The sequence below is a fragment of the Coffea arabica genome, chromosome 7c, assembly GCF_036785885.1.
Source record: "Coffea arabica cultivar ET-39 chromosome 7c, Coffea Arabica ET-39 HiFi, whole genome shotgun sequence".
In the NCBI taxonomy this organism is placed as follows: domain Eukaryota; kingdom Viridiplantae; phylum Streptophyta; class Magnoliopsida; order Gentianales; family Rubiaceae; genus Coffea; species Coffea arabica.
The window spans coordinates 38,816,834-38,823,965 of record NC_092322.1 but is presented as its reverse complement, the minus strand read 5'-3'; positions in this window follow the sequence as shown (position 1 = coordinate 38,823,965).

Here is a 7,132-nt window from a genome sequence, read left to right as displayed (position 1 = left end):
TGTTCGGAACCTCACTGGGCTTTTAGCTCATTCCTTTAGTTTTATTTTCCTTACAGGGGAAGGCGAGCGAGGACGTGAGCTTGAGATAGACTAGCCAATCTAGTTTTGTTTCTTTTGTTTCTTTTGTAGTGGTTCTCGCCTAGTGCTTGGCACGAGTTGGACGTATGAAGGATTGAGAACCCTTGTATATTTGATGTTTATATTCTCTTTTGGGTTGGCAATGTATATAAGTTCCGCTTTAAGTTCGGATCAATGCCCTATTTATTCTTGTGATTTATTTAAATTTTTAATTGAGGACTGTAGCGAACGACTGAGTCCCGGCGAGAGTTGGGCAGGCGGCCCGCCGAACCCTCGGGTACGCCTTAGGGGGAGGTGGGGTCGTTACAGGTTTTGCTGCAGAAAAACTATTTTCTGCAGTTTTTCCTCCAAATTTGCTTGGCCAACCTTCCACATTCAACCTACTTCATGTTCTTTGAATAAAATTCAAATTTAACATAATCATGCATGAATATAACTTAAACATGAAACACTTTAAATGCATGAAATGCAGCAATTGAACATGAAAACTCCCTTTTTGCCTTAATATAAACACCTTTACAATTGAGATCATTTGCATGAACTCTTTTCATTGCCGCCTACAAAACACACAAAAACATTAATCGAACAACTAAAACTTACTAAAAACAAGCCAACATGAAGAAAAGTGGAGTTGAAAAGTGATCCAAGCCTTCGTTTTTAAAAGGATCCGAGGTTGGATCATGATGATTGAGCTCGGATCAAGAAGTTCGAAGTTTTTCTCTGATTGCAGAAGTGGATCCGAGGCCTTGGATCCATATGGATCCGAGCTCGGATCCATTGAATCTGCACTTATTGCAGAATTTTTGCAATTTTCAGTTTGACCTCAATTCTTCAAAATACACCCTAGATCATTTCTATGTCAAAATAAACCATTCACGCACATGTAAAATGATCTAAACATGCATTCTAAACCTCTTTAATGCATCAAAAACCATAATTACTGAATTTGAGGTATTGAGATCTTTGATCAAACTTCGCCCTTTTCACCTCATTTGGTCACTTTTTCAAAACCTACAAATGAAAAACAACAAAATTACTCAAACTTATACTTTAAACATAAAATTACTCCAAAGTAACACCAACTTAAACAAGCATTGGGTTGCCTCCTAATAAGCGCTTCTTTAAAGTCAATAGCTTGACTATTTCACCTCATTTTTCAAGGAGGTTTAGTTAACGAATAATCCACCATTTTAGGCAGTGGTGGATCATTAAAAGGTGGCTTTATCGCGAAAGCCACATAATCTAATGATGTGAGAAATGAAAGTGACTTACATATTCCAAGTGTTTCATAAATATTACCTTGAATATGCACCACTTGAGAACTTACCAAAGGAAATGTCATGAGAGTATCCTGGGTAGCAATACCCTTAGAACCTATACTTTCAATGCACTCCTCAAGAGGGGTGAAAAATGAGTCATTAAAACTCACCTCTTGAGGTTCAAATTTAGTTCCAACGATATTATCATGTGAAATGGACATTTGCTCATTGAAACACAATTGAGATTCATCATTTTCATCAAAATGTAACCCATTTTCACATACAACATTCCCACCATTCATGCTAGGATCATTTTGCAAATTATTAGAGGAAATAACTTCACACAATACATGTAATTGATCTTGTATTCTACCAAAGTGAGAAGCCAATTCATCTATCCTTTCCTCAATCCTATCAAAACGGTCGGAAGTCACATTAGCTAATTCTTCTATAGCTAACTCCCAAGATGGCTTAGAATCATTAGCTACCATTTCAATTGCCAACTCCCAAGATGGTTTTGATTCATATTGGACACATGCAGGTTGGTAATCATAAAAATACGGAGAAGCACTATATGCACATTGATTATTCCAACCATAAGCAGGAGAATTGCTCCAATTAGCACTATATTGATCAAAACAAGGATTGTAATGCTCTAATTCATCATAATAATCCACATTTTGTGCTTGCATACATGTATTAGTAGCATGATAACCTCCACACAAGTCACAAATCACATGATAAGAATTAAAAGCATTAACATTCCTCCCTTGCTCAATTTCATGCATAATTGCGTCCATTTGAACTTGTAACATCATAACATCAAATTTAACCTTTAAGCACCTTAAACCATCTTCAAAAGACATACATTCAGTAAATTCTTGGTTACCTCTGTTGAAGGAGTTTTGCACTTGGTAACCATCCATTGCCAATCTTTCACTTCTCAAGCATTGTCCTCCAAATTGGTCTACCCTTCTCATTACCTAAAATTGCTTTTAAACAACATCAAAAGCAAAATTAGTAAGAAAAATAGGTAATGAAACACATACACATAAAATACAAAAATAACAGAAAATAACATTCACATTATAACTAATATTATGTCTAAACTAATAAAGTTGCTCTTCACACCGATATTGCCAAATCTTCCCCTGCAACGGCGCCAAAAACTTGACGGGTATTTTACATACGTACAAGTTAAAAAACCGAATTACACCCGTTCACTGCAAGTATACAGGTCAACTAGTAGTTTAGGGTATATATCGGGTCGATCCCACAGGAAAGAGTGAACAATTACCGGTATTACTAAAGTTTCTCTATTATTTAGACTATCAATGAATTATAACAAATTTAACCTACTGAAATTATATAAAATAGCAATTAAAAGGTCCTTAGGTTGTGGTATCCCTAACTACTCATGCAAGTGCTATTTTTGGATCATTGAGTACTACATCTATGCTAGTTATGGTGTAATTTCCTTAAACATGTGAAACCTACTTTCGTAGTGAATCAACTATACTCATAACTAATCCATACCTATTTCCATGGTTATGAAATTAGCTACAAGTTCATTTCTTCAATGAAATTACATGATATGAATCACTAAAAATCACATAAGTGCACCTCTACTTTCGTGAGTGTACTCTCTATGTTTAGCACTTCTTGAACTAGTGTTAAATCTCAATATTCATTGCAGAAACAACACCTTAGATAATCACAATTAATGGTACCAGATTAATCATGATTTAAAGAGCCAAAGTGCTAAATAACTTGCTCAAATCATAGCAATCAAATAACCAAATAATAAACACTAACAATTATAGAAAGTTCAATCAAACCCAAGGTATAAACTTTAAAAACACATATTACACACAAAATCCAGAACTTGTATATTAACTAAACTTGGAATCAAATACAAAAGATAAAGAGTTTGGAAGGAATACAACCCTTGTCACATGAGCTTTCTTCCTTGCCTTCTTCATCTTCCATCTTCATCCTAATCTAGATAATAAACAAGAATGGATGAACTATACTACTCTATACTAAGCTAAACTAACACTAGGAAGATGAAAGAGCTACATTTCTGCAGACTCCAAGCTTCTCCCGTATGTCTCTCTATCTCTATTGTTGGATCCTCCCTCTCCATTTTGCAATGAATTTGGCTATTTAATGATGAAAGGTGGTCAAGAAATGAGGCCTAGACCACTCTTTTACAGCTGCAAAGTAGTTCTCACATGTCTGGCATTGCATGTGACTTAGTGGAGGTGAAATTGAGTTTTCCGCGTAAAAAGCAGCCTTCTCTGACCACAATCCGGCCACAAATCCGGCCACAAATCCGGCCAAATTCAGGCCGGATTGCTACAGTAAATCTGGGCTGCTACAGTGATCCGAGCTGCTACAGTACCTCGGATCCGTATGGATCCGAGCTCGGTTCCACTAACCCAGAAACAGCCGAGGGTTCGGATGAATAGTGGATCCGAGTGTGGATCACTTGCTCCGTTTTTGGCCCAACTTCAACCGATCGTTTCTTGATGTTAGAGGCTGAACCAGCTCATGTCTAAAACATGAAAGTTGTAGCCTTTTGAGTTATCTTTCCAATGCATTAAGAATCACCTCATTTGGATTTGTGTAGGCTGAGATATGACTGAAATACCCTTGCCTGCTCCATGCCTTGTTCCAGTTTCGACCAATAGCAATTGACTCTGTACTTCGGCTTTTTGACCTGGAAAACCTTCAAACTGGATTCCAATGTCTTCACCAAAGTTGTAGATCTATCTCTTATCTTCAAATGGGTTTAAGAATCATCCCAATCCGATCATTGTAACTCAAGTTATAGCCGAAATACGAAAATATGTCAAAACTGTCAAAATACACAAAATCCAAGTAAAAAGTGATAAAAACCTCATTTAATCACTTAAAAGCATTTTTCACCAATTATAGCCAAAATGATTCATATTCTTCCAATAATATAACCAAAGTGATTAAAAATAATATAAAATGTCATACAATTATTACGTAAATTAGTCACTTATCAATTTCCTTTAGTAAATCCATGTTAAAATGACAAAGTCTCCTATGCCACAACCAAGGATCTTCATTTGAAGCTTTAAGACATTGGAAGCTAGATGAATCAAGTTTATTAAGAACAATAATATAAATGTCGTTAAACCTCTTACCTTTGAACACAACATTATATTTAGAGTCAAGTACAATGCATTCATGTTTTTTAAACAACACATTCAAGTCTTTATCACATAGTTGACTAACACTAAGCAAGTTATAACCTAAATTATCAACTAAGAGCACATTATGAACAAAAGTTTCACCGTCCTTACCAATATCACCTATTCCAATTGTCTTAACTTTCACGTCATCATCAAATGTCACTTTTCCACTTGATTTTGATTTTAACTTTATGAACAACGAAGGATCACCGGTCATATGCCTTGAACAGCCACTGTCAATGAACCATTTTGACTTGTTTGATCCTTTTCCCTGAAAAGAGAGAGTGTTTGGTACCCTTTAACTTTTGGGTCCTCAATAGTTTGCATTGTGTCTAACTACCCACATGCATTTCCCTCTTTTGTTCAGATTTTTTTTCACATAACAATCTCCTTTCAAATGCCCTCTTTGACAACAAAAACTACATATAATGGAAGAGTCTTTAGCATGTAATGGTTTGACAAATTTCAATCCACTCCTTCTATATGTTGTGAAATCATGTGCATTTTTGTTGTGTGCTAATCTTCTTTCATGAGCAATAGAAAAGGTGGTTGACATGTTTTTTTTGAGATAATCTTGTTTTCTAGCTTTTAAAATCTCATCCAAATTGTCCATCCTTTTATTCAAATCACTATGTCTTTCCTTTAGTTTTTCACAAATACTTGTCTTTCTATCAAGTTCATTTTGAACATCACATCTGGCTTTTACAAGACACTCATTGTCAGTCTTTAATTGTTTATTTTGGTGAAAAAGTCTTGCATTTTCTTGAATGAGAAAAATAATTTTCTGTTTTAGCTGCTTGTTTTTATCATAAGATTCCTTCAAGGCATTATGCAATTTTTTAACAAATGATTCAAGATCATCATCATCTTCATCATCACTATCAGATTGAGAGTGTATGGAAGTTACCTCATTATCTCCAATAGTCATGAAGGCCATTTGAACTGATTCTTCTTCTTCTTCAACTTCGCCTTCGGAGTTGCATTCATTCCATGTAATCTGGAAGTTGTTGAACCTTGGCTTTTGATCAGCTTTTTCATCTTTCCTTTTCTTTAGAGAGCATTCATTTGCGTAGTATCCAGGCTGTCCACACTCGTAGCATTTGTCCAATTATTTCTTGTTGAATTCTTGTTTTCCCTTGTTCCTTGCGTTTGAAGACTGATTCTGGAATTGATTGCTAGGTCCTCCCCTTCTAAACTTCCTTTTATTCAAGATTCTTTTGAAACTTTTTGTGATGAGAGCAAGATCGTTGTCATCACTATCCGAATCTTCATCATCCAACAGAGCTGGATCATCTTCACCTTGGGCTGCCTTTAGAGCTATGTTTCTCTTTGCTCTCGCGTCCTCTTCCTCCTGCACTTTAGTTTTCAACTTCAACTCATAGGAGGTTAGTGAGTTAATGAGAGATTCAATAGGCACAGAATTCAAATCCTTAGCCTCCTCTATTGCAGTCACTTTGCTTTCCCATTCTTTGCCCAATGCATTGAGAATTTTCCTATTTTTCTCTCCCAAGGTGTATTCTTTGCCCAACATCTCGAGATCTTTGATCAAGTCATTGAACTTGCAATACATTTTGTCAATATCCTCAAGGGGTTCTATTTTAAATGATTCATACTTTGTGACCAAGATAGAAATTTTCTGTTCTCTCACGTTGTCACTATCCTCATGAATTTCTCTTAGCTTATCCCACATTTCTTTGGCAGATTTACATCCTTTTACTCTAATGGATTCATTTGAGTCTAAAGCACTATAAAGAACATTCATGATTTTGGCATTCAATGTGAGATTGATTTTATCTTGAGCATTCAACTCAACTCTTGTTTTTGACCGAAACAAACCTGTATCTGCATCAAGAATGTTAGCATCATGCGGTCCTTCATTCACAATAAACCATAGCTCAATATCAATGGATTGCAAAAAAATAATCATTCTTTCTTTCCAACTAACATAATTGGAACTAGTAAACATGGGAGGCCTAGTGACAGATTGCCCCTCAACAAACATGACATGATTGGTTGTCATCTTTACTCCAAGCCGCTTGAGCTTAATCTCTAGGAGACCAAACTCTGATACCAATTATAAGACCCAAAGACAACCTAAGAGAGGGGTGAATTAGGTTGATTAAAATTACTTGATTGAGTTTATGCACTTTTTTCTTTAATAAAAATTTACCTTCTTTTCTAGTAGTGACCAACCAAGTAAATTTAAAGAACAGAGCAATGTTGATCAGAAAAGAGAGTGTATATAAGTAATGAGAATTTTATTAAACAAAAAGAATAAGATAGAGTATCAAACCGATTGTCTACCAAGATTTCCTCAAACTTGAAAACCAATCACAAAAATGAGCACCTTCTCTTTGATGAACAATAATCAACTCAATGTACTATGGAGGGATCACTTCCTCCTTGCCTCAAGTCTCACTTAGTCAAGTTAGGAAGTTTTACTCTCACTCAGATAACCCTCAACAAAGTTACACTACTGAAATTTCAAACACAAGAGAAGTGCTTACAAGAAATTCACACTACTTGGAGAACAAATCTTGCTACGGAGACTATTTTCTAGTTAAAATATCT